The sequence below is a fragment of the Hordeum vulgare genome, chromosome 5H (assembly GCF_904849725.1).
Source record: "Hordeum vulgare subsp. vulgare chromosome 5H, MorexV3_pseudomolecules_assembly, whole genome shotgun sequence".
Taxonomy (NCBI): domain Eukaryota; kingdom Viridiplantae; phylum Streptophyta; class Magnoliopsida; order Poales; family Poaceae; genus Hordeum; species Hordeum vulgare.
The window spans coordinates 26,286,047-26,313,642 of NC_058522.1; positions in this window are offsets into that span (position 1 = coordinate 26,286,047).

The window sequence follows — 27,596 nt, forward strand, 5'->3', positions numbered from 1 at the left end:
CACGGGTCTGAATATTGCAGACCCGTTGACTAAACCTCTTCCACGAGCAAAACATGATCAACACCATAATGCTATGGGTGTTCAATACATCACAATATAACTAGATTATTGACTCTAGTGCAAGTGGGAGACTGTTGGAAATATGCCCTAGAGGCAATAATAAAATGGTTATTATCATATTTCCGTGTTCATGATGATCGTCTATTGTTCATGCTATAATTGTATTAACAGGAAACGGTAATACATGTGTGAATAAATAGATCACAATGTGTCCCTAGCAAGCCTCTAGTTGGCTGGCTCTTTAGTCAATAGATGATCATGGTTTCCTGGTCATGGGCATTAGATGTCATTAATAACGGGATCACATCATTGGGAGAATGATGTGATGGACAAGACCCAATCCTAAGCATAGCACTAGATCGTATTGTTCGTATGCTAAAGCTTTTCTAATGTCAAGTGTCTTTTCCTTCGACCGTGAGATTGTGCAACTCCCAGATACCGTAGGAGTGCTTTGGGTGTATCAAACGTCACAACGTAACTGGGTGACTATAAAGGTGCACTACGGGTATCTCTGAAAGTGTATGTTGCGTTGGTACGAATCGAGATCGGGATTTGTCACTCCGTGTGACGGAGAAGTGTCTCTGGGCCCACTCGGTAGAACATCATCATGAGCTCAATGTGACTAAGGAGTTAGTCACACGATGACGTACTATGGAACGAGTAAAGAGACTTATCGGTAACGAGATTGAACAAGGTATAGGTATACCGACGATCGAATCTCGGGCAAGTTCTATACCGACAGACAAAGGGAATTGTATACGGGATTTCTTGAATCCTTGACATCGTGGTTCATGCGATGAGATCATCGTGGAGCAAGTGGGAGCCACCATGGGTATCCAGACCCCGCTGATGGTTATTGGCCAGAGAGGTGTCTCGGTCATATCTGCCTGTCTCCCGAACCCGTAGGGTCTACACACTTAAGGTCCGATGACGCTAGGGTTATAGGGAATTGTTATACGAGGTTATCGAAAGTTGTTCGGAGTCCCGGATGAGATCCCAGACATCACGAGGAGCTCCGGAATGGTCCGGTGGTAAAGATTGATATATAGGACGGATGGTTTCGGACACCGGAAGTGTTTCGGGCATCACCGGTAACGTACCGGGACCACTGGAGGTGGCCCCGGGTGTCCACCGGAAGGGGGCAACGACCCCGGGAGGCTAGATGGGCCAAGTGGGGGAGGGAACCAGCCCCTAGGTGGGCTGGTGTGCCCCCACTCAGCCCATGGCGCAGGAAGAGGGGAGAGGGGGGACCCTAGCGCACGTGGGCCTAAGGCCCACCAGAGGGGTGCGCCACCTCTCCTCCCTGCCCTGGCCGCCGCACCTCCCATCTGGGGGGCTGCCACACCACCTAGGGTGGGAACCCTAGGGGTGGCACCCCCCTCCCCCCTCCTATATATAGTGGGCACTTTTGGGCATTTGGGGACACAGTTTTCCCTCTCCCTCGGCGCAGCCCTACCCTTCTTTCTCCTCCTCTCTGCCGGTGCTTGGCGAAGCCCTGCCGGGAGACCTCGTCTCTCCATCGACACCACGCCGTCGTGCTGCTGGAGTTCTTCCCCAACCTCTCCCTCCTCCTTGATGGATCAAGGTGCGGGAGACGTCACCGGGTTGCACGTGTATTGAACGCGGAGGTGTCGTAGTTCGGCACTAGATCGGAATCACACCGCGATCTGAATCGCCGCGAGTACGACTCCATCAACCGCGTTCTAGTAACGCTTCCGGTTAGCGATCTTCAAACGTATGAAGATGCTCTTACCCCTCTCTCGTTGCTGGTCTCTCCATAGGAAGATCTGAATATGCGTAGGAAATTTTTTGAATTTATGCTACGTTACCCAACAATGAGTACCACGTCAGTTGTAGCAATTGTAGAAGACAAAAGGATGATTGAGTATGTGGATTTTATATACAAGCTCTTATTTGACTCTTTCCGATGTTATGATAAATTGCAATTGCTTCAATGACTATAGGCTATTGGTTGTTAATTCTCAGTAAGGCTCTTGACCCATACTTTACCTTGTGAAGGAATTGTCATTTTAGCATAAGAGTTCTTATGATGGTATTGCTGTTCTCACTATGATCATGATGCCTGCATGTTCGTATCTTGTTTTGTCGACACCTCTCTCTCTAAACATGTGGGCATATTTATTGTAGCGACCCGACTCAAAACGAGTCAAGCCTCTGTGTATCTGTGCCATCCCTGGATCAGTATGCTGGCACACACAGTACATCGATGTATATAGTAAAGTGCAATCACATGTAAATAACGTTAAATTGATATATACCTGAAAATCTCAGCGGAAACAGTCAAAGGGAGTAGAGTCCCAAATAACACCAACGGCAGGTTGAGTGAGGACCGTAACCCTGAATCGTACTCTTACTCGTCGAAGAAAGTATCGGCAACATAAGACGTCGCAACCGTGTAGGTCAGCATATGGAATATGCCGGCAAGTCACAAAAGAGAGAGGTAAAATATCATCTATACTATATGCATATATGGCAGGTGGGGCTGTAAGTTTTTAGCGGAAAGCAAAGTTTTCTCCTACAACAAGAGAGGGGCTAAAAGCAAAATATTACTACGTAGTTGGTTGTTAATGAGATGGTTCCACCAACCAGTTCGCATACCCAAGTTATCCATATTACCCACATCAAATATATAACGGTGTTGAGAATTCCTGATAGTTTCAGTTCCTTTGGCTCAAGTTGTCCATGACCGTGGACACGGCTAATCGATTAGGTTTGAGTACTCTGCAGAGTTTTGCACACGTTACCCACAAGATTTGATCGCCTCCGAGTATGTCCACGCACTTCAGGGTGTTTGAAGACCGGATGATCAAAACATGGTCTTTCAACGGGTCCCTCTGATCCCCTGTCGCTGCCCATCCAATCCTACCGTTCTTCTACATCTGCTAGCACCGCCTATCCAGGGTCGCCGCGTTGTCCAACCAAGCCAGAGCCCATAATGACGTGTGGCTGTGCAGGTAAGCCTTGGGTCTTGAAGCCTCCGTCCATCTCTTCGAGCCTAGGTGAAGCTTTCTGCAAGATGTCATGGCACTTCCCCATGCATCTCGGGTCGTCCACTGGTTTCTCCAGGGAGCCCATCTAAACCGTCCTTCACCCAGAGTTGCATTGCATCACGAGGTCTTGAAAATCCTTGACTTAACCGGTCTTGGTTATTAACTTATTCTCGCATCACTCGTGATAAACTCTCAACCAGAACCCCGTCTACTCAAGCATTGCAAAATAGAATTTCTCGTCCCGGGCCAAGTAACAGGGTTGTTGGGTGCCAACCACATGATACTACAACAAGTAACCAATATTTCCAAGTACCTACTCAGCATGCAATTGGGTGTAGAAAGGTAGAACTACAATGCATAAAACATAGGTAATACATGATCAAATGAATTGCCTGGTGAGGTTGATGAAGAAGAATTATCGTTCTCGAGAAATAACTTGATATAACTATCTGTCACTCTCCGATGAAATCTATATAAGAAAACATAGTATTCACATAAGCACTCACACTAGCAACCATTCTAGCAATCAAATAACAGACAACAATAAAAGTTGATGCAATCAAAATCAATAAGAGAGAGCGAATAAGAATCCAAAGGAAACTTCATAGAAAACTAGGGAGTCTTCTACTACATCAAACACTCAATAGTTTTTGTTCTAACTGAAAAAACACTAAAATAGTAAAATAACAGAGAAAATATAAATTTAACTAAGATAAAGTAAAGTATTTTTTATAAAACTATTTGAAAGTATTTTCAAACGGGAGTAAACTAGTAGGGAAATCAATTGCAAGTTATTAGAGAACTAGAATTGATTTCTTGATAACAAATAAAAATAAAATTTTGTTTTTGTTGAAAACCTACTATTATCTAACAGAAAACAAAATATAAATTTTCTCAAATACAAAATAAACTAATTTAAAAACAAATATAGAAAAATAAATAGCTATAATCCTAAAAGAACTAAAACACAATCTATTTTGGTAAAAATCCCAAGTAAAAATATTTAAAAAAAATTGAAACACAAACTACTGAAATATATTATCACTAGGAAGAAGTAGCAAAAAGAATTAAATTAAAAGCTATTTTTAAACTCCCAGAATAAGCAAAACAATATTTAAATCAAATCTGATCTAATTCAAATTTTATAAATCCAAACATAGACAAATTATATGTTTTCGGAAATTACAAAAAAATTGTGATCTAACGCAAAAAGAGTAATCTTCATTGGACTTATAGATTAAAAGATATAAGGGAAACAACATTGGAACTGGTTCTGTTTCGGAAACAAAAAGTGAAAAAGATAAAAAAAAGAAAAAGTGACGTGGCAGATCCTGATTGGTTGTGGGGTGTGCATGCTTTAGGCTATCTAGAGGACGGCCGCAATATAAGAAAAACCTATGGCTAAAAGTTACTAACAGAAAACCCATCTGGTTTTTCTCACTCAACCGAAAGGTTATCTAAGATCTAATCTGGAGCGTTGATAAATATCTAACGGTGGGGGAGAGAGACAGGAGCTCACCGTGGCTGGAGGATCTCCAGCGCTGGCAATGGCGGCCGAAGGTGGCTGGGGGTCGGGGTGGAGCTCCGGTGGTGTAGGGGGCGGCGGGGAGGGGGATCCGACGGAGGGCGGCCGACGGCGGGGTTCCAGGGGCGGCGGGGGGTGCTCCCGGGCGAGCTCCTAGCTCGGTCAGTCAGGCAGGGAACCGGTGAGAGTGGAGGGCGGCGCTAGAGGCGAGGCGAGGGGCGTCTCTTGGGGAAAATGGAGAGAAGAGAGGGTGGGGTTCTTATAGCGGTCTCGGGAGGGCGAGGGGAGGAAAGGAGAGGGAGATCGGGAAGGTGGAGGTTCCTCTCACCATGGCTATGGAAGTTCCTCGGAGGAGGAAGGAGAACGTGAGGAAGGAGATGACTGCCAGATTTGGAAAGGTCTTAATGGGCCAGCTCTATTTCCATTTAAAAGACATATCTTTCCTATTTTCAAAAATCGGAAAGTAAACGATTAAAAAGGAAACCAAATAAATTTGGAATAAATAGTTTTTATATACTAAAATTATCAAAAAAATAAAATCTAAATGATGGACATTGTTCCACTGCCAAAATAAAAACTTTTAAAAAAATGTTTTTCAGAAAAAACCCTAAAATTTGTATTTCTTTTCTCAAAATATTTCTAAAATTCCCCTGGTTTTCGAGGGTCATGTTCCTCCTCTCTTTTCTGTTTGCAAGAATTTATTTCCCAGCATTTCTTGCGTGGAGGGAAAATAGAATTGCAAATCAAAATCGAAAGAAAATTCAAATGCCACCTTCATTCAAATTCTTTATAGTTGAAGAAGTCATGTCATCTTCTCTCATTGATTTGAAATGGATGAATTTGAATTCACCGGAAAAGAGGAAAGTCATTTTATTCCCTCTCATTCAAAAGTTTTTGAAAAGTTTCAAATTTCACTCAAGTTTCAATCACTATAATAAACAACCGAACAATCTAATAATTTTATTAACCTTCCAAAATTTGGGCTGTTACATTTATTGATCTCGGCTTTTGCTTAAGGACAAGCGAGGTCTAAGCTTGGGGGAGTTGATACGTCCATTTTGCATCATGCTTTCATGTTGATATTTATCGCTTTTTGGGCTGTTATTACACTTCACGGTACAATACTTATGTCTTTTCTCTCTTATTTTGCAAGGTTTACATGAAGAGGGAGAATGCCGGCAGCTGAAATTCTGGCCTGAAAAGGGAGCAAGTTTGAGATACCTATTCTGCGCAACTCCAAAAGCTGTGAAAATCAACGAGGATTTATTTTGGAATTTATAAAAAAATACTAGACCGAAGAAGTACCAGAGGGGCGCCAGCACGAGGCTACAAGCCTGCTAGGTGCGGCCTACCCCCCCTGGCCGCGCCTAGGGGGCTTGTGGTCTCCCAGCTGGCCCTCTGCCCCCCCCCCCTCTTTTGCTACAAGAAGGGTTTCGTTCCATAAAAAATCAGGAGGAGCCTTTCGGTAGGAATCGCCGCCGCCACGAGGCGGAACTTGAGCAGAACCAATCTAGAGCTCCGGCAGGGTCGTCCTGCCTCGGAAACTTCCCTCCCGGAGGGGGAAATCGTCGCCATCGTCATCACCAACACTCCTCTCACCATCAACATCATCATCAGCACCACCTCATCTCCAAACCCTAGTTCATCTCTTGTAACCAATCTCCGTCTCGCGACTCCGATTGGTACTTGTAAGGTTGCTAGTAGTGTTAATTACTCTTTGTAGTTGATGCTAGTTGGATTACTTGGTGGAAGATTATATGTTCAGATCATTGATGCTACTCATTACCTCTCTGGTTATGAATATGATTATGCTTTCTGAGTAGTTACTTTTGTTCCTCACGACTTGGGATAAGTCATGCTATAAGTAGTCATGTGAATTTGATATTCGTTCGATATTTTGATGTGTTGTATGTTGTCTCTCCTCTAGTGGTGTTATGTGAACGTCGACTACATAACACTTCACCATTATTTGGGCCTAGAGGAAGGCATTGGGAATTAATAAGTAGACGATGGGTTGCTCGAGTGACAGAAGCTTAAACCCTAGTTTATGTGTTGCTTCGTAAGGGGCTGATTTGGATCCACTAGTTTAATGCTATGGTTAGACTTTGTCTTAATTCTTCTTTCGTAGTTGCGGATGCTTGCGAGAGGGGTTAACAATAAGTGGGTTGCTTGTCTAAGTAAGGCCAATACCCAAGCGCCGGTCCACCCACATATCAAACTATCAAAGTAGTGAACGCGAATAATATGAACATGATGAAAACTAGCTTGACAGAAATTCCCATGTGTCCTCGGGAGCGTTTTACCTCCTATAAGAGTTTGTCCAGGCTTGTCCCTTGCTACAAAAGGGATTGGGCCACTTTGCTGCACCGTTGTTACTTTTGTTACTTGCTACTCGCTACGAATCATCTTATCACACAAACTACTTGTTACCGATAATTTCAGTGCTTGAAGAGATTACCTTGCTGAAAACAACTTGTCAGATCCTTCTGCTCCTCGTTGGGTTCGACATCTTACTTATCAAAAGGACTACGATAGATCCCCTATACTTGTGGGTCCTCATGCCTCATCTTCAGCTTGTCGTTCGTTTTGTCAATGGTACCAAAACTGATGCCGCTGCGAAGGAAGTCCATTAGTTCTGGACAATGCTTGCCACTACTGCAACAACAACAAATTAAAATGGAATAAATGTTACATACTACTGCAACAAGGAAAAATATTTCACTACAACTAAAGAGAAAATTATCTTTAGGATTCAAATGGAACATATTGCTATCCTATGCAATTTTCATATTCTATGAATTGATCAAGAAACCATAAATTAACTATGATATATATATATATATATATATATATATATATATATATATATATATTCTCCCAAGGTTTTGCCAATATGCAAAAAGCTAGACATGTTGCATATTGCTATCCAATGAAACCTAGAGAGATCACTATATCTATCTAATGGAACCTAGAGAGGTCACTAGTTATATGCAATTTTCATAACTATGACATATCATGTTGCTATCCAATGGAACCTAGAGAGATCGCTAGCTATAAGCAATTTTCATAACCTTGGATCAAAGAATGCCGCATAAAAAAATTTCACTACAACTAAAGAGAAATTGATCTTTATAGGATTCTAAAATGGGACATATTGCTATCGATCCTATGCAATTTTCATATCCTATGAATTGATCAAGAAACCCTCAATTAATAATCCAATGGAACGTATATAGAAACTGCATATTTCTATCCAATGGAACCTAAAGAAATCATATATATGCAATTTACATAACCTTGGATCAAAGAAAGCCTCAAAACATACCTCGCCCATTGGAAGATCAAGACATGGTGTTTGAAACATAGTTGGATGATGGCAACACCTCCTTGATCGGCCGTGTACTCCAGATCAAGCCCCAAGAACTTCTCATGATCCACCGCGGTGTCAAACCATCGTCCCTTCAACTGTCTAAGAAAATGTGGCACCTCCCTGCTCTCGTCCGTGTACACGACATCGAGCTTGGTCTTGCCATATGCGAGCACCTCTCCGAAGCGAGTTGGCATGGTGGAAGAAGAGAGGGGAAGAAGAGAGGAGAGCGAGATAGGAGAAGAACAGAGAAATGGTGATAGACTCTGCTTCGATTGTGCTTTTGTGAAGGGGGAGGCAAACCGTTTGGGCCTTTAGTCCCGGGTTGAGCCACCAACCGGGACTAAAGGGTGATACGAACGGTTGCCACCACCACTTCGTCCCGAGTTTTTCTACTAACCGGGACTAAAGGGGGATACAAACGGTCCACCTGGTCCCGGTTTGATCCACCAACTGGGACCTACAGGGGGATACAAACGGTCCCTGCCTATTGGTCCCCGTTCGTGTCTGGAACCGGGACCAAAGGGTTGACACGAATCGGGACCAATGGCCCATGATGCCCGGCTGGCGCCCTGGCCTCACGAACCGGGACCAATGACACCATAGGTCCCGGTTTATGGGTGAACCGGACTAATGGGATCGCCCTCTTTTCTACTAGTGAGCGCCCTCTCCCGCGGTCGAAACGCCCAGCGCCACGACCAGCATGCCCCGTGCCGAAACCCTCGCGTTGATCTCCGTTGAAGCCCCGATCCACCTAGTCATCCATTGGATCTGGCGGTCGGGGAGGAGATGCAGCAAACTCTGCAAAGGATCTCTCATCTCCACAAACTTTTACCCTCCACCAGCAGAAGGAAGCAAGAGAGCTAGATCTAGGGTTTCGCGATGCAGCCCACAGATGGGAGAGAGCGGTGTTTATGTCATGCGGGATGTGGGGATTAGTTTTTACACCCGCGGGTTCGATGTGAGGAGGGTTGAGGCAGGATCTCCATACACGTTGTTTACATCCACCATTGGTGGCGCTCCCGCTCCTTGGCCAACATCAGGTGGAACTTTGATAACCCACAAGTATAGGGGATCGCAACAGTTTTCGAGGGTAGAGTATTCAACCCAAATTTATTGATTCGACACAAGGGGAGCCAAAGAATATTCACGAGTATTAGCAGTTGAGTTGTCAATTCAACCACACCTGAAAGACTTAGTATCTGCAGCAAAGTAGTGTGATAGTAACGGTAACAGCGCTAACAGTAGAGTAGTGATTTGTGTAGTAAGTGTGACAGCAGTAGTGGTAAAGTAACTTAGCAACGACCAGTATAGGAAAAGTTCATAGGCATTGGATCAGTGATGGATAATTATGTCGGATGACATTCATCATGTAACAGTTATAACATAGGGTGATATGTAACTAGCTCCAGTTCGTCAATGTAATGTAGGCATGTATTCCGTATTTAGTCATATGTGCTTATGGAAAAGAACTTGCATGAAATCTTTTGTCCATCCCTCCCGTGGCAGCGGGGTCCTAATGGAAACTAAGGGATATTAAGGTCTCCTTTTAATAGAGAACCGGAACAAAGCATTAGCACATAGTGAATACATGAACTCCTCATACTATGGTCATCTCCGGGAGTGGTTCCGGCTATTGTCACTCCGGGGTTGCCGGGTCATAACACATAGTAGGTGACTACAACTTGCAAGATATGATCAAGAACACACATATATTGATGAAAACATAATAGGTTCAGATCTAAAATCATGGCACTCGGGCCCTAGTGACAAGCACTAAGCATAGCAAAGTAGTAGCAACATCAATCTTAGAACATAGTGGATACTACGGATCAAACCCCATCAAAACTAACTCGATTACATGATAGATCTCATCCAACCCATCACCGTCCAGCAAGCCTATGTTGATATTACTCAAGAATGATGAAGAGCATCATGTAATTGGCGATGAAGGATGGTTGGTGATGGACGGCGTCGATTTCCCCTCTCCGGAGCCCAGAACGGACTCCAGATCTGCCCTCTCGAGGAAGAACAGGTGGTGGCGGCGGCTCCGTGTCGTGAAACGCGATGAAGTCTTCTCTTCTTTTTTTTCTGGGCGAGAGAGACTTTATAGAGTTGGAATTGGAGGCTGTGGAGCTACGTGGGCCCCACAATCCTACCAGACGCGCCCTAGGGGGGCGCGCCTCCTGGGCTTGTGGGCTCCTGGCTCCGTGTCTTCAGGTAATTCTTGCGCCAGTATTTTTTATATATTCCACAAAAAATCCTCGTAAGTTTCCAGGTCATCCCGATAACTTTTATTTCTCCGCAAAGACAACACCATGGCAATTCTGCTGAAAACAGCGTCAGTCCGGGTTAGTTCCATTCAAATCATGCAAATTACAGTCCAAAACAAGGGCAAAAGAGTTTGGAAAAGTAAATACGATGGAGATGTATCAACTCCCCCAAGCTTAAAGCCTTGCTTGTCCTCAAGCAATTCAGTTGACAGACTAAAAGAGACAAAAGAAAAACTTTTACGAACTCGGTTTGATCTTGTTGTTGTAACTATGTCTAACTCAAATTCGGATTTTCAGCAAGATCATAAGCTAACCACATAAGCAATAACATTTAGGTCTCATGGTGTACTCATATCAATGGCATAATCAACTAGCGAGCAATAATAATAAGTTTCAAACGTCAACACTTCAATCAAAACAATCATAATACTATATGAACAGATGGTATCTCGCTAGCCCTTTCTGAGACCGCAAAACATAAATGCAGAGCACCTTCAAAGACCAAGGGCTGACTGGACATTGTAATTCATGGCAAAGAAGATCCAGTCACAGTCATACTCAATATCAATTAATGGCAAAGCATAAAAATGATGGAGGTGCTCTCTAACTGGTGCTTTTTATAAGAAGAGGATGACTCAACAAAAACGCAAATAGATAGGCCCTTCGCAGAGGGAAGCATTGATTTGCAGAGGTGCCAGAGCTCAAGCTTTTTAAAACAGAGATAAATAATTTTGGGTGGCATGCTTTCATTGTCAACGCGATGACCAAGATTTTCACCATCTTCCATGCTACACAAATTATAGGCGGTTCCCAAACAGAAAAGTAAAGTTTTGACTCCCCCACCACCGATCAATCACACTCCACAATTAGTCGAATCCTCGGGTGCCGTCCATACCAACAACAATCCAGGGGTAGTTTTGTTTGCAATTATATTTTTGATTTGAGCATGGAACTGGGCATTCCGATTACGGGCCCCTTTCTCGTGAGTGATAGTGAATAAACATGTATCGAGGATAACACGCCTAGCATGGAAGATACTGACCGCCCCTTGTGACCACATGAGCGGTTCGGGCATACAAAACAGATTATTACTTGAAGGTTTAGAGAGTGGGACATGCAAATTTACTTGGAACGGCATGTAGATACCGCATATATGTATCTATGGTGGACGCATATGGAACAACTTTGGGTTTATGGAGGTGGATGCACAAGCAGTATTCCCGCTTAGTACAAGTGAAGGCTAGCAAAAGACTGGGAAGCGACCAACTAGAGAACGACAACAGTCATTAATATGCATTGAAATTAACCAATGTTGAGTGCAAGCATGAGTAGGATATAAATCACCATAAACATGAATATCATAGAGGCTATGTTGATTTTGTTTCAACTACATGCGTGAACATGTGCCAAGTAAAGCCACTTGAATCATTCAAAGGAGGATACCATCCTATCATACTACATCATAATCATCTTGAAATTCTTGTTGGCATCCAAGACAAACCATTATAAGCTCCTAGCTAATTAAGCATGGCATCAGGAACTATGATCTCTAAGTTGTCATTGCAAACATGTTTCTCTCATAACAAAAATGAATTGGGAACGATGAGCTAGTCATATTTACAAAAACAAAATAGGTCGAGTTCATACCAGCTTTTCCAGGCTCAGTCACTTCATCATATATCGTCATTATTGCCTTTCACTTGCACGACCGAATGATGTGAATAATAATGGGAGTGTTTGTGCATTGGACTAAGCTGGAATCTGCAAGCAAACTCAGAGGACAAGACAAAGTAATATGGCTCTTTGACGGATAAACAATAATGCATAGGAGAGCCACTAATCATTTTAATCATGGTCTTCTACCTTGACCCAAAGAAAAAGAAAACTATTTACACGGGAAAGCTCCCAACAAGCAAAAGAAGAACGGGAAATATTTTTGGGTTTTCTTTTTAATTACCACTAAGCAAGCTGGAAAGTAAACTTACAAAAAAATTAATTTTTTTCTCAATTTAAACAAACATACGAGAAGAAAGCGAGAAAAAGAAATAAACTAGCATGGATGATACAATGGCAAAGTGTGAACACCGATTATCAAAGTGAATGTGTGAGCATCAATATAAAGTCGGTGAGAAACACGTACCACCCCAAGCTTAGGCTTTTGTCCTATGTTGGTCTACTCCCAAGGAGGGAAGTAACCGTCTCTGGGGTACTCTGGAGTGTACTGAGGGTGCCACTGCTTGGTGAGCTCCTCTGGCTCCCGCTGATAAACTCGCGTCTGGTACTCGACTGGTAGCTCGGGCACGGGCGCCTGCGGTGGCGCTATGCCCCAATATGTGTAGATGTCCGAGGGCATAATAATGTACCTTCCTAGATGAAGATTGAACAAAGAAGGAGCAGGCAAAGTAATATTCTCACGAGTATCCTGGCTAAATACCAAGTTATAAATCATCCTCTTATTATTCCTTTATCAAGAAAATCATGGTGAACCATGCTATCATAATATAAATATCTCATAGGAAGAAGCATCTCTTCTTCCTCGTACAGTCTAATAGGTATCTCAAAATGTTTAGCAAGACGGGTGATACGTCTCGAACGTATCTATAATTACTGATGGTTCCATGCTATTATCTTGTCAAACTTTGGATGTTTTGTATGCCTTTTATATCTTTTTGGCACTAACTTATTAACTCAGTGCCAAGTGCCAGTTCCTGTTTTTTCCGTGTTTTTGACCCTTTTCAGAGGAGGATTTTAAACGGTGTCCAAACGGAATAAAACTTCCGAAAAGATTTTTTCCGGAACAGAAGATAAGCGCGAGACTTGAGAACCAAGGCAGGGGCCACTAGGGGACCCCACAAGCCCCCTAGGCGTGGCCAGGGGGGCCGTGCCTAGAAGGCTTGTGGGCCGCCTGTGGCTCGTCTGCCCTACCTCTTCCGCCTATAAATTCAGAAAAATTCCAAAACTGACGACGAGATCCACGAAAATACTTTTCCGCTGCCGCAAGCTTCTGTCTCTGCAAGATCCCATCTGGGGCACGTTCTGGTGCCCTGTCGGAGGGGGGATTCAGATACGCAGGGCTTCTTCATCAACACCATGATCTCTCCGATGATGCGTGAGTAGTTCACCACAGACCTTTGGGTCCATAGCTAGTAGCTAGATGGATTCTTCTCTCTCTTGGATCTTCAATACAAACTTCTCCATGATCTTCATGGGGATATATCTGTATTTGAGTTTCTTCTGATCTCTTATATACATGATTTCATATCCTTGTAATTCTCTTCGAGTTGTGGGTTTTGTTTGGCCAACTTGATCTATGATTCTTGCAATGGGAGAAGTGCTTGGTTTTGGGTTCATACCGTGCGGTGACCTCACCCAGTGACAGAAGGGGTAGCGAGGCACGCATCGTGTTGTTGCCATCAAGGGTAAAAAGATGGGGTTTTCATCATTGGTTTGAGTTTATCCCTCTACATCATGTCATCTTGCTTAAAGCGTTACTCTGTTCGTCATGAACTCAATACACTAGATGCATGCTGGATAGCGGTCGATGTGTGGAGTAATAGTAGTAGATGTAGAAAGTATCGGTCTACTTGTCTCGAACGTGATGCCTATATGTATGATCATTGCCTTAGATATCGTCATGACTTTGTGCGGTTCTATCAATTGCTCGACAGTAATTTGTTCACCCACCGTATTATTTGCTATTTTGAGAGAAGCCTCTAGTGAACACTATGGCCCCCGGGTCTACTTCACACCATATTTTCAGCCTTACAATTTTACTTCATTGCACTTTCCGCCTTCAGATCTCACTTTGCAATCAATCTTGAAGGGATTGACAACCCCTTTATAGCGTTGAGTGTAAGCTCTTTTGTGTTTGCGCAAGTACTCTAGACTTGGCGCGATTCTCCTACTGGATTGATACCTTGGTTCTCAAACTGAGGGAAATACTTACTGCTTCTGTGCTGCATCGCCCTTTCCTCTTCAAGGGAAAAAACAACGCAAGCTCAAGAGGCAGCAGAAGGATTTCTGCCGCCGTAGCAGAAGAATTTCTGGCGCCGCTGCCGGCGAGGATCAAGTCAATAACTCATCGAAGTAAGTGTCGCAAACTCATCTCTTGCATTTACTTTCTTGCCTCTCGTTTTCCTCTCCCCCACTTCTGAAAAACAGAAATTTACAAAAATATTTGCCTTTTGCCTTTTTTGTTTGCCCTTTTCTCTCGCTTGCTTTCTGTTCGTTTGTGTGGGATAGTCTACCTGTCCTCATGGCTAGACCCACCGCTTCGAACGATACCCCCGAGAACGAAGTTCTCAATTTCAGACAAAATGAGGAAGAAAACTTGAAGGACGCTTGGTATAGGATTTGCAATGCTCAGAGTAGATCTACTCGTAAGCAATCTACTACCGTCCTGCTTCGCAGTTTTTATGTGGATATTTCTCCTTGGAATAGGTATATTCTTGACACCATCGTAGGCGGAAATTTCTTGGGTAGCCATACTGTTGATTCTTACGGAGCTGTAATAAATTTGGTAGGCTCACCCCCACTCATGGTTAATGGAACTACCTTAACTCTGGAACATGTGATGCGTAGGCTGGACATCATTGAAAATAAAGTTGCTACGATCGAACTCATTGAGAATTTTGATAAAAAGATCCACAATCAAATCACTCAGTACGGATCCAAGGTGGGAATGGTTTTGAAAAATTTAAAGGAGAAGTAACCCAAAGTTAACGAAAAACTAGGTCATGATTCCGCTAGGATTGGCAAACTAGAGGATGTTATAACCAACTTGGGTTCTGCTTTTGCCGCTGTGCAGAATACTCCAAATTTTGCCCACAACAAGGCCACCAAGTCTGTTTTTGTTCCCAAAAATAGTGGTGAATCATCTAGTAAGAAATATGAATACCTTAAGATGATGAGTGATCACGCTACTTATGGTTTGGGCACCAAAGACGGCGATACGTGATTCTATCGCCTTATGCCTAGCTAAGGGCATTAAACAATAGCGCTTGTTGGGAGGCAACCCAATGAATTTATCTTCTTTTTCTGTTTTGTTGCCTCCACACCATCATAATTCTGTTATGATTGTGTCTTTTGTGTTTCTTTTTGTGTTTGAGCCAAGCAAAACCTTTATGACTATTCTTGGTGATGGTTGTTTGATCTTGCTGGAAAAAGACAAAAACTTTTCGCTCACGAGATTATTTTTCATTTTTATTCAGAAAGAGATTTTGAGTTGATTCTTTTTTATGCTGGTTTATATGCCTTTTTCCCATGCAGTAGTAATTTCTCAGAAGTTTTGAGGTACGAGAAGTGTACGAAGTATACAGATTGCTACAGACTGGTCTGTTTTTAACAGATTCTGTTTTTGTTGAGTTTGTTGCTTGTTTTGATGAAACTATGGATAGTATCGGGGGTACTAGCCATGGAAGAGTGAGAATACAGTAATCTAACACCAATATGAATAGAAATAAAATTTTCTACAGTACCTAAAGAGGTGGTAGTTTGTTTTCTTGTGCTAATGATATCACAAGTTTCTGTTTAAGTTTTGTGTTGTGAAGTTTTCATGTTTTGGGTGATGTTCTCATGGACAAAGGGATAAAGAGTGGAAAGATCTCAAGCTTGGGGATGCACACAGCATCCCAAGCCAAATTCAAGGACACCAAAAAGCCTAAGCTTGGGGATGCCCCGGGAAGGCATCCCCTCTTTCGTCTTCAATCCATCGATAACATTACTTGGAGCTATATTTTTATTCACCATATGATATGTGCTTTGCTTAGAGCATTTGTATCGTAGGAGTCTTTTCTTTTTGTTGTGTCACAATCATCCTTGCTGCACACCTTTTGAGAGAGACATGCACTCATCGTGAATTTACTAGAATGTTCATCGTGCTTCACTTATATCTTTTGAGCTAGATAATTTTTGCTCTATGTGCTTCACTTAGATCTTTTAGAGCACGGCGGTGCGTGACTTGGTAGTTGATTTGTGTTACGAAAGTAGTCCCAAATGTGATAGGTACCCAAAGAGGATACAAAAAAAACTTCCATCTTCATGTGCATTGAGTAGAAAGAGAAGTTTGATTCCTCTCAATTAGTTTTGAGACGTGGATTTGGTAATATTAAGAGTTATGTTAGTAGGGTGTTGTGAATCTAGAAATACTTGTGCTGAAGTTAGTGATTCCCGTAACATGCACGTATGGTCAACCGCTATGTTAGGAAGTCGGAGCATAATTGATCTATTGATTGCCATCCTTTGTGTTGCGGTCGGGATCGCGCGATGGTTAACACCTACCAACCCTTCCCCTAGGAGTATGCGTTTAGCACTTTGTTTCGATTATTAATAAAAACTTTTGCAACAAGTATGTGAGTTCTTCATGACTAATGTGAGTCCATGGTATAGATGCACTTTCACCTTCCGCCATTGCTAGCCTCTCTAGTACCGCGCAATTTTCGCCGGTGCACAAACCCACCATATGCCTTCCTCAAAACAGCCACCATACCTACCTACTATGGCATTTTCATAGCCATTCCGAGATATATTGCCATGCAACTCCCACTGTTGCGCCTCATGACTTGTGCCGTCAGTCTCATATTGCCATTGCATGATCGTAAGATAGCTAGCGAGATGTTTCAACAACATACGCCAAGCTAGATCGTTGCACATCCCGGTACACTGCCGAAGGCATTTCCTATAGAGTTATCATCGTTCTAAGCTTTGAGCTGTGAGTAAATAAAAGTGTGATGATCGTCATTATTAGAGCATTGTCCCATGTGAGAAAATAAATAAAAAGAGGCCAAAGAGCCCAAATAAAAAAAAGAGAAAAAAGAGAGGCGAAAGAGCCCAAATAAAAAAAGAGAAAAAGAGAGAAGGGACAATGCTACTATCTTTTTCCACACTTGTGCTTCATAATAGCACCATGTTCTTCATGATTGAGAGCCTCTTGTTTTGTCACCACCATATGCTAGTGGGAATTTTCATTATATACCTTGGCTTGTATATTCCAAGGATGGGCTTCCTCAAATTGCCCTAGGTCTTCGTGAGCAAGCAAGTTGTATGCACACCCACTAGTTCTCCTTTTGAGCTTTCACATACTTATAGCTCTAGTGCATCCTTTGTATGGCAATCCCTACTCATTCACATTCATATCTATTAGTGGGCATCTCCATAGCCCTTTACTACGCCGAGTCAATGTGACCATCTCCTCCTTTTTGTCTCACAACCACCACCGCACACTATTCCACCTATAGTGATATATCCATGGCTCACGCTCATGTATTAGGTGATAGTTGAAAAAGGTTTGAGAAAGTAAGAGTGTGAAAACAATTACTTGGCCAATACCGGGGCTGTGCATGATTTAAAATAGTTGTGTGGGGATGATGGAGCATAGCCAGACTATATGATTTTGTAGGGATAACTTTCTTTGGCCTTGTTATTTCGAAAGTTCAGGATTACCTTTCTAGTTTGCTTGAAGTATTATTGTTTTCATGTCAATAACAAACTATTGTTTTGAATCTTACGGATCTGAACATTCATGTCACATGAAATAAGTTACAAAGGACAACTATGCTAGGTAGCATTCCACATCAAAAATTCAGTCTTTATCACTTCCCTACTCGAGGACAAGCAGGAGTTAAGCTTGGCGATGCTTGATACGTCTCCAATGTATCTATAATTTTTGATGGTTCCATGCTATTATCTTCTCAAACTTTGGATGTTTTGTATGCCTTTTATATCTATTTTGGGACTAACTTATTAACTCAGTTTGTAATTCTCTTGTATGCATGATCTCTTATATATATCCTTGTAATTCTCTTCGAGTTGTGGGTTTTGTTTGGCCAACTTGATCTATGATTCTTGCAATGGGAGAAGTGCTTGGTTTTGGGTTCATACCGTGCGGTGACCTCACCCAGTGACAGAAGGGGTAGCGAGGCACGCATCGTGTTGTTGCCATCAAGTGTAAAAAGATGGGGGGTTTCAACATTGGTTTGAGTTTATCTCTCTACATCATGTCATCTTGCTTAAAGCGTTACTCTGTTCGTCATGAACTCAATACACTAGATGCATGCTGGATAGCGGTCGATGTGTGGAGTAATAGTAGTAGATGCCGAAAGTATCGGTCTACTAGTTACGGACGTGATGCCTATATGTATAATCATTGCCTTAGATATCGTAATGACTTTGCGCGGTTCTATCAATTGCTCGAGAGTAAGTTGTTCACCCACCGTATTATTTGCTATTTTGAGAGAAGCCTCTAGTGAACACTATGGCCCCCGGGTCTACTTCACACCATATTTTCAGCCTTACAATTTTACTTCGTTGCACTTTCCGCCTTCATATCTCACTTTGCAATCAATCTTGAAGGGATTGACAACCCCTTTATAGCGTTGGGTGCAAGTTCTTTTGTGTTTGCGCAGGTACTCTGGACATGGCGCAATTCTCCTACTGGATTGATACCTTGGTTCTCAAACTGAGGGAAATACTTACTGCTCTTGTGCTGCATCACCCTTTCCTCTTCAAGGGAAAAACCAACGCAAGCTCAAGAGGCAGCAGAAGGATTTATGCCGTCGTAGCAACGGGTAGCATGGATACCTCCATAAACAGCGCCTTTAGTACGGTTCGTGTTCAACTGTTGAGCCACTATAGTGCCCAAGCTATAAGTTTTATCATCATTAAGAGCTTCACGCAAAACTGCAAGATCTGGGGAGCTAAGAGCCCCAGCTTTCCCACGGCCAATCAAACATTTTCCCACGAATAATGAGAGATACCGAAGCACGGGAAAAATGTACGCTAGCAACTCTAGCGCAAGACACTCCTCTCTCCTCTCCTACAGCAATAGTATCAATGAAAGCCTCGAAGTCCCGTGGACGAGGTTCATGAATATCCCCAACATAAGGTAAATTGCAAACATTGCAGAAATCATGAAGTGACATGCGTTGGGGGATATCATATAACTTGAGCTCAACCATAGGAGGGCTCTTCCTCGGATAAAAATTAAAGCTTTGCACGAAAGTATTAGTGAGGAGGAGGTATTATGAACACTTATCTTTGACAAATGCGGTAAGGCATGCGTTCTCCACCAAGTGATCAAAATCCTCATAAAGACCGGCGGCGTGTAAGAACACATCGCTTGGCCACTCGCATGCTCGAACTTCTGCAACTCGGGGGACCGGATACTTGGGTTTCTTCTTCTCATTTTCATCTTCCTTGGGGTCACAGCTCGAAGAGCCTCTTAGGAACCTCCTCATCTTTTCCTTTTTCTTTCTTTGAAAATTTCTGAAATTTTTAGTGACTCAAAAGAAAAGTGAATAAGGCTCAACAAAACTCATAGCAACTACTCCTACAAGTGCCTAGAGGCCATATCATGCATCAAAACTACTTGGGACCAACTAAAATTAACATGCAAAGCTCAAGAACATGGACACCAAGGCAGCAAAAATATGCAACGAATAAAGCACTAGAACAAAAACTAATTGGACCAATGGAGGACTCACATACCAAGGAACAATTCCCCAAAACAGTTTGGTGAATGGGGCTTGGCAGAAGGAGATCGAAAAAATGCAGCAAGAAGAGCAAGAACACGGGTTTGAGCTGTGGAATGATTTTTTTTCTGGAGGTAGAAGAAGGAGATGGGAGCTGGAATAAGTGGAGGGGGGCATGTGGGGCCCACAAGCCTGTCAGGCGTGCCCAGGGGGGTGGTCGCGCCTCCTGGGCTTGTGGCCCACTGGTGCATCCCCCTGACTAGCTATCTATCTTAGAAATTTTCAAATATTCCAGAAAAATCATACTCGAATTTCAGGGCATTTGGAGAACTTTTATTTTTGGGTCACTTTTCTAAGGAACGGAAAAAAGTAGAAAACGGTAAGATAAAGCTAAATTATTATTTTTCTTCTAAACAACAGAAAGTAAAAGTTGGGAAAAGAAGGTTGTGAGTTCTAGATTCATCCATCTCATGGTCATCAAAAGAAATGTGTCAATGAGGTTGATCAAGTCTCCTTGACAAACTTTTTTCAAATCACATAAAGCCGGAGAATTTTTTGAATAATCACTAGGTTACCTCAACGGGGATGTGCATATCCCCAACAAGTAAATCATACTTCATCTTGATAGTAGGTATATGGCATTCAAAGCTTCCAATAAGAATTGATGAAATTTTTTCAATAGCATTGATGCAATGAACTCGATATTGTTTCTTCGGAAAGTGCACCGTGTGCTCATTACCATTAACATGGAAAGTGACATTGCCTTTGTTGCAATCAATAACAGCCCCCGCAGTGTTTAAAAAGGGTCTTCCAAGGATGACCGCCATGGCATCATCCTCGGGAATATTAAGAATAACAAAGTCCGTTAAGATAGTAACGTTTGCAACCAAAACAGGCACATCCTCGCAAATGCCTATAGGAAAAGCAATTGATTTGTCGGCCATTTGCAAAGAAATTTCAGTAGGTCTCAACTTATCCAATTAAAGTCTACAATATAAAGAGAGAGGCATAACATTAACACCAGCTCCAAGATCACATAAAGCAGTTCTAACATAATTTCCTTTAATGGAGCAAGGTATAGTGGGCACTCCGGGATCACCTAGTTTCTTAGGAGTCCCACCCTTGAAGGTGTAATTAGCAAGCATGGTGGAAATCTCAACCTCAGGTATCTTCCTTTTATTAGTCACAATATCTTTCATGTACTTAGCATAAGGAGACATTTTAAGCATATCAATCAAACGCATTTGCAAAAAGATAGGTCTAATCATTTCAATAAAGCTCTCAAAATCCTCATCATCCTGTTTCTTGGATGGTTTGGGAGGAAAGGGCATGGGTCTCTGAACCCACGGTTCTCTTTCTTTACCATGCTTCCTAGCAATAAAATCATTCTTATCATATCTCCTGTTCTTAGGTTGTGGGTTATCAAGATCAACAACAGGTTCAATCTCCGCATCCTTATCATTACTAGGTTGAGCATCAACATGAACACCACTATCAATATTATCACTAGGCTCATGTTCATCACCATATTGTGTTTCGGCATCAGAAACAGATACATCGTTTGGATTCTCGGGTGTAACAGCAACATGTTTGCCAGCATGCAAGTTCCTATCATCTTTCTTTTTCTTCCTAATACCAGTATGACTAGGTGCATCAGTGTTAACTCCTTGAGAATCTTGCTCAATTCTCTTAGGATGGCCCTCGGGATATAAAGGTTCCTGAGTCATTCTACCACCTCTAGTGACAACTCTAATAGAATTGTCATTCAACTCATTAAGCAAGTCATTCTGAGCCTTAAGTACTTGTTCTACTTGAGTAGTGACCATAGAAGCAGGTTTACCCAAAAGCTTAAGATCATTGACATTTCTATCCACACAAGCACTTATATGATTAATCATACGAGCATTTTGTCTCAACTGTCTACTAACATAATCATTGAAACTTTGTTGTTTAGCAACGAAGTTATCAAATTCATCTAAGCATAAGCTAGCAGGTTTATCATAAGGAATATCACTCTCATTGAATCTACGAAGAGAATTTACCTTTACTACCTGTGTCGGGTTATCAAGACCATGTATTTCTTTAATAGGTGGTAGATTCTTAACATCTTCAGATTTAATACCTTTCTCTTGCATAGATTTCTTGGCTTCTTGCATATCTTCAGGACTGGGGAATAGAATACCTCTTTTCTTCGGAGTTGGCTTCGGAGGTGGTTCGGGAATAGTCCAAGCATTATCATTGCTCAAGATATTATTCAATAGAATTTCAGCTTGTTCCACAGTTCTTTCCCTGAAAACACAACCAGCACAACTATCTAGGTGGTCCCTAGAAGCATCGGTTAGTCCATTATAAAAGATATCAAGTATTTCATTTTTCTCGAGACGGTGATGAGGCAAAGCATTCAGTAACTGGACAAGCCTCCCCCAAGCTTGTGGGAGACTCTCTTCTTCAACTTGCACAAAGTTATATATATCCTGCAAGGCGGCTTGTTTCTTATGGGCAGGAAAATATTTCTCAGAGAAGTAGTATATCATATCCTGGGGACTACGCACACACCAGGAGCAAGAGAAGTAAACCAAGTGTTAGCATCACCCTTTAGTGCGAAAGGAAACAACTTAAGGATATAGTAATGGCGATTTTTTTTCCTCATTCGTGAATAGGGTGGCTATATCATTCAGTTTAGTAATATGTGCTACAACCGTTTCAGATTCATAACCATGAAAAGGATCAGATTCAACCAAAGTGATTAACTCAGGATCGACAGAGAATTCATAATCCTTATCAGTAACAAAGATGGGTGAAGTATCAAACTTAGGATCATATTTCATTCTAGCATTCAGAGATTTTGCTTTCCACTTGCGTAATAAATTCTCAAGATCATAGCTATCCTTACAAGCAATAAAGTCTTCAGCTACCTCTCCCTCCATAACATACCCTTAGGTATATCAGGCAGTTCATATCTAGGAGAGCTAGGTCTAACAGGTGTAACAGCAGGTTCCACTTCAATAATTTCATCAGTTTTAGAAGTATCATCACATTCAGCAGTAACTCTAGCAATTTGTGCATCAAGAAATGCACCTAGTGGCATATCATTATCAAGCAAAGCATCATCATAAGCATCATGGATAGAAGAAGTAGCATCATCAAGCACATGCGCCATATCAGGATTACCAATAGGTGGTGGTGTTGCAAATTTACTCATAACTGAAGGTGAATCAAGTGCAGAGCTAGATGGCAGTTCCTTACCTGTCCTTGTAGTTGAGGGCAACACTTTAGTTTTTGGATATCTCGGATTCCTCATAGTGATCAACAAACATAAATACCAAGTGACTTAGAGAATAGAGCTATGCTCCCCGGCAACGGCAGCAGAAAAAGGTCTTGATAACCCACAAGTGTAGGGGATCGCAACAGTTTTCGAGGGTAGAGTATTCAACCCAAATTTATTGATTCGACACAAGGGGAGCCAAAGAATATTCTCGAGTATTAGCAGTTGAGTTGTCAATTCAACCACACCTGAAAGACTTAGTATCTGCAGCAAAGTTTTAGTAGCAAAGTAGTGTGATAGTAACGGTAACAGCGGTAACAGTAGCAGTAGTGATTTGTGTAGCAAGTGTGACAACAGTACCGGTAAAGTAACTTAGCAAGGACCAGTATAGGAAAAGCTCGTAGGCATTGGATCGGTGATGGATAATTATGTCGGATGACATTCATCATGTAACAGCTATAACATAGGGTGATATGTAACTAGCTCTAGTTCGTCAATGTAATTTAGGCATGTATTCCGTATTTAGTCATACGTGCTTATGGAAAAGAACTTGCAAGACATATTTTGTCCATCTCTCCCGTGGCAGCGGGATCCTAATGGAAACTAAGGGATATTAAGGTCTCCTTTTGATAGAGAACCGAAACAAAGCATTAGCACATAGTGAATACATGAACTCCTCATACTATGGAAATCTCCGGGAGTGGTTCCGGCTATTGTCACTCCGGGGTTGCCGGGTCATAACACATAGTAGGTGGCTACAACTTGCAAGATAGGATCAAGAACATACATATATTGATGAAAACATAATAGTTCCAGATCTGAAATCATGGCACTCGGGCCCTAGTGACAAGCATTAAGCATAGCAAAGTAGTAGCAACATCAATCTTAGAACATAGTGGATACTAGGGATCAAACCCCATCAAAACTAACTCGATTACATGATAGATCTCATCCAACCCATCACCGTCCAGCAAGCCTACGATGAGATTACTCATGAACGATGAAGAGCATCATGGAATTGGCAATGAAGGATGGTTGGTGATGACGACGGTGTCGATCTCCCCTCTCTGAAGCCTAGAACGGACTCCAGATATGCCCTCCCAAGGAAGAACAGGTGGTGGCGGCGGCTCCGTGTCGTGAAACGCGATGAACTCTTCTCTTCTAATTTTTTTGGGGGAGAGGTACTTTATAGAGTTGGAATTGGAGGCTGCGGAGCTACATGGGCCCCACAAGCCTGCCAGGCGCGCTCTAGGGGGCTTGTGGTCTCCTGGCTCCGTGTCTTCAGGTAATTCTTGCGCCAGTATTCTTTATATATTCCACAAAAAATCCTCGTAAGTTTCCAGGTCATTCCGAGAACTTTTATTTCCGTGCAAAAACAACACCATGGTAATTCTGTTGAAAACAGCGTTAGTCCGGGTTACCTCCATTCAAATCAGGAAAATTAGAGTCCAAAACAAGGGCAAAAGAGTTTGGAAAAGTAGATACGATGGAGACGTATCAACCGGTTGCCATGGTTTGGCATGGCCTGCCAACTCCATGTGCGTGTACCGCGCCCCGCGTACATGTCCTATCCCCCCGAGCACACCGCCGAAACTACCCCAATGATCGTCGAAATGCGATCTCTAACCCTAGCGAAGAAGTAGGGGAACGAAATCATGTGCCCAATGTTGACGAATTCACCCTCACGAAGCGCACGTGCATCCATCACCACGTCGCCTGAGTTGTAGAGCACAAGACGAAGAGCATCGCGTCGTAAGAGGAGCTCGCCGTAGGCGAGGGTCGAGGATCGGGCGGCCATAAGATCCGATGCGTACCAGACTCGCCATAGGATGTCGCTTGTCCCGAGAGTCGCCATCAGATCCTGCTGGCCGATCTAGATTCTCTATTTGCTCGGATGTGAAAAAAATTAAGGAGGGAACAAACATCAGGGACTCTTTATCGAGTCAGAGTTCGTGGTCTTGAGTTAGAGTCCTTGATGTGTGTGTGCGGGGGGGGGGGGGGGGGGCACTGCGAGTTTGGAAGAGGAGAGGCTGAGGCACGACAAGATTGGTCTCCATCGGACATTGGAGGTGGTTGATCGCTCTTCAACCCCCACTTGTTGCCAAGAAAGCGTTCATGGTTGGTGTATCGCTATCACAAGCGCCCTAGGGTTCTGGGATGAGGAGCTGCACCGTCAAAACGACACGGGGCGAGGGAGATCCTCACCCGGACTGGAATTGGAATACGGAACAAGGTAAACTCTGCGGGGATGGAGATCGACGGGACGCCGTAAAACCCTACCCACCGCCTAGGCGATAACTTATGAGACTGATCCTCCACGTGTGATGTTTATGACATTGATCAAGACAATACTGTTCAAGACAAAACGATGGCGGCTCCCTGAAGAAGGAATAAAGGTCTCCCCGCCCAGCCCCCGTTCCAGTGATGTGTCTAGCATCGTTGTTAGGCATGTGGAGGTGTGTCTCCGGCGGATCTATCATTGGTGGATTTGTCTGGATCTGTTCATCGTTCGTCTTTGTCCTTGTGTTTTTAGATTGGATAATTTCGATCTACACTCTTCATCTGCTACAGGTATATATGTATATATATAGTCTGGAAAAAAATTAATTTTAGGCAAGATAAATATATATTCACATAGTGAACAGTCAATCCATGCAGGCATCAGATGCAGGCCGCGCCTGGGCCATGCAGGCAATAAGCATTTGGCCGTTTGGACAGGCCTTCCCAGCGTATATACACACATTGCAGCCTTGCAGGGCCGAGCGTATACGAAACGGAAGTCTTAGCCCCTGCCCTGCGCTACGCACATCATCCAGTCGCAACCCCTGACCCGTTCCTTCGGACTGTAACGGCGGCGACGATCGAGACAACGAGATCGCTTTGCAGGTTGCCGGCCGTAGCAAGGTGACGAGCAGAAGCGGATGCCGGCAGGACGCCGTCGTCGCTCGTAGTGTCGTGGCTCGTGTGTGACCTACCAGCGGAGGTACACAAAGTTCCTCAACCTGAATCGAGACACCATTGCTGAACAATTGGCTCACGACACCCTTCTAGGTGAGATTTCCAAAGATCACTTGCCCTTGCCCATAAAAATTTCTGAATTTGTCTGAATATTGAGCTTTCTTAAAGCTTTGTTTTGCGTGCATATATGCGTACAGATCACATGAAGCGAGTCTCTCATCAAGGAAGCGCCCAACAGGAAAAGAAGCGGTGTGGTGCCCTCCCTACACTCTCCCCCTTTTCCTTAATTTTGATATAAATTACAGAGATAATCATGAATTCTAGTTCTCGAAGAAATTATGATTCTGGTGCCTTCAAGCGCAAGAAGAAACAGAAAATAGAAGAAGATACTCAATCTCAGTATGGTGCTCTTGATAAATATGTTGTGAAAGGACCCCAAACTAATTCTGAAAATCAAACTCGAGATGCTAATATTGATCATTGTGATAATGCAGAAGAGGTTGAGGTTACTGCTACAGAGATTGGTGAAGGTAATGTTGTCATGAATAATTCTGTTCAACCTGATATTTTGGATAACATGAATAATTCTGTTCAACCTGATATTTTGGATGACATGAATAATTCTGTTCAACCTGATATTTTGGATGACATGAATAATTATGTTCAACCTGATATATTTGATCCTAGAAATTGGGATGGACTTGATCCTAAAAAGATTGATATCTTGCTACAGAAGGGTCCGAAAAGAGAAGATATTGAGTATGGTCCTTATGACAAGTTCTCTAGAAGGTTTTCTGCATTATCGTTTAGTAGAACTCTTTCAAATGAAGAAAAGTTTGACAGAGAGTGGCTTGTATATAGCAGCGACCTTGATAAAACATTTTGTTTTTATTGCAAATTATTAAAAAGGGGAAATGTGAGAGGACAGCTAGCAAATGAGGGTTTAAGTGATTGGATTCATCTTGGGCTAGACTTAAAGAGCATGAATCAAGTAGAGAGCATAACACAAATATGATTGCATGGTATGACTTCCGTCTGAGGATGCAGAAGAATCAAACAATTGATAAAGTTGCTCGGCGAGAACTTGAAAAAGAAAAGGAGCATTGGAGAAAAGTTTTGCTTAGAATTTTGTTGATCGTAAAATTTCTTGCAGAACGTAATATAGCATTTCGTGGCAGCAATAGGAAGTTGTACCAAGAGAGCAATGGGAATTTCCTAGGACTGATTGAAATGTTGGCTGAATTTGACCCAGTTATTAAAGAGCATGTTGACCGCATCACCAATGATAAGATTCGTGATCACTACCTTGGCCCTTCTATCCAGAATGAGTTGATAAATATGCTCGCTATTGCCATCGGGTCTAGAATTATTGAAAAGGTAAAGGAAGCAAAATATTTTTCAGTTATTTTGGATTGTACTCCGGATGCAAGCCACCAAGAACAGATGTATTTGATAATTAGGTATGTTGATACATCTTCTGCTTCCGTTTGCATCGAAGAATCTTTCTTAGGCTTTTTGGAGGTGAATGATACCACTGGGCAAGGTCTTTTTAATGTTCTGGAAGAGGAGTTGAATAATCTTAGCCTTGATTTGGACAATGTAAGAGGACAGGGTTATGATAATGGGTCAAATATGAAAGGAAGCAATAAGGGGGTACAAAAGAAATTTCT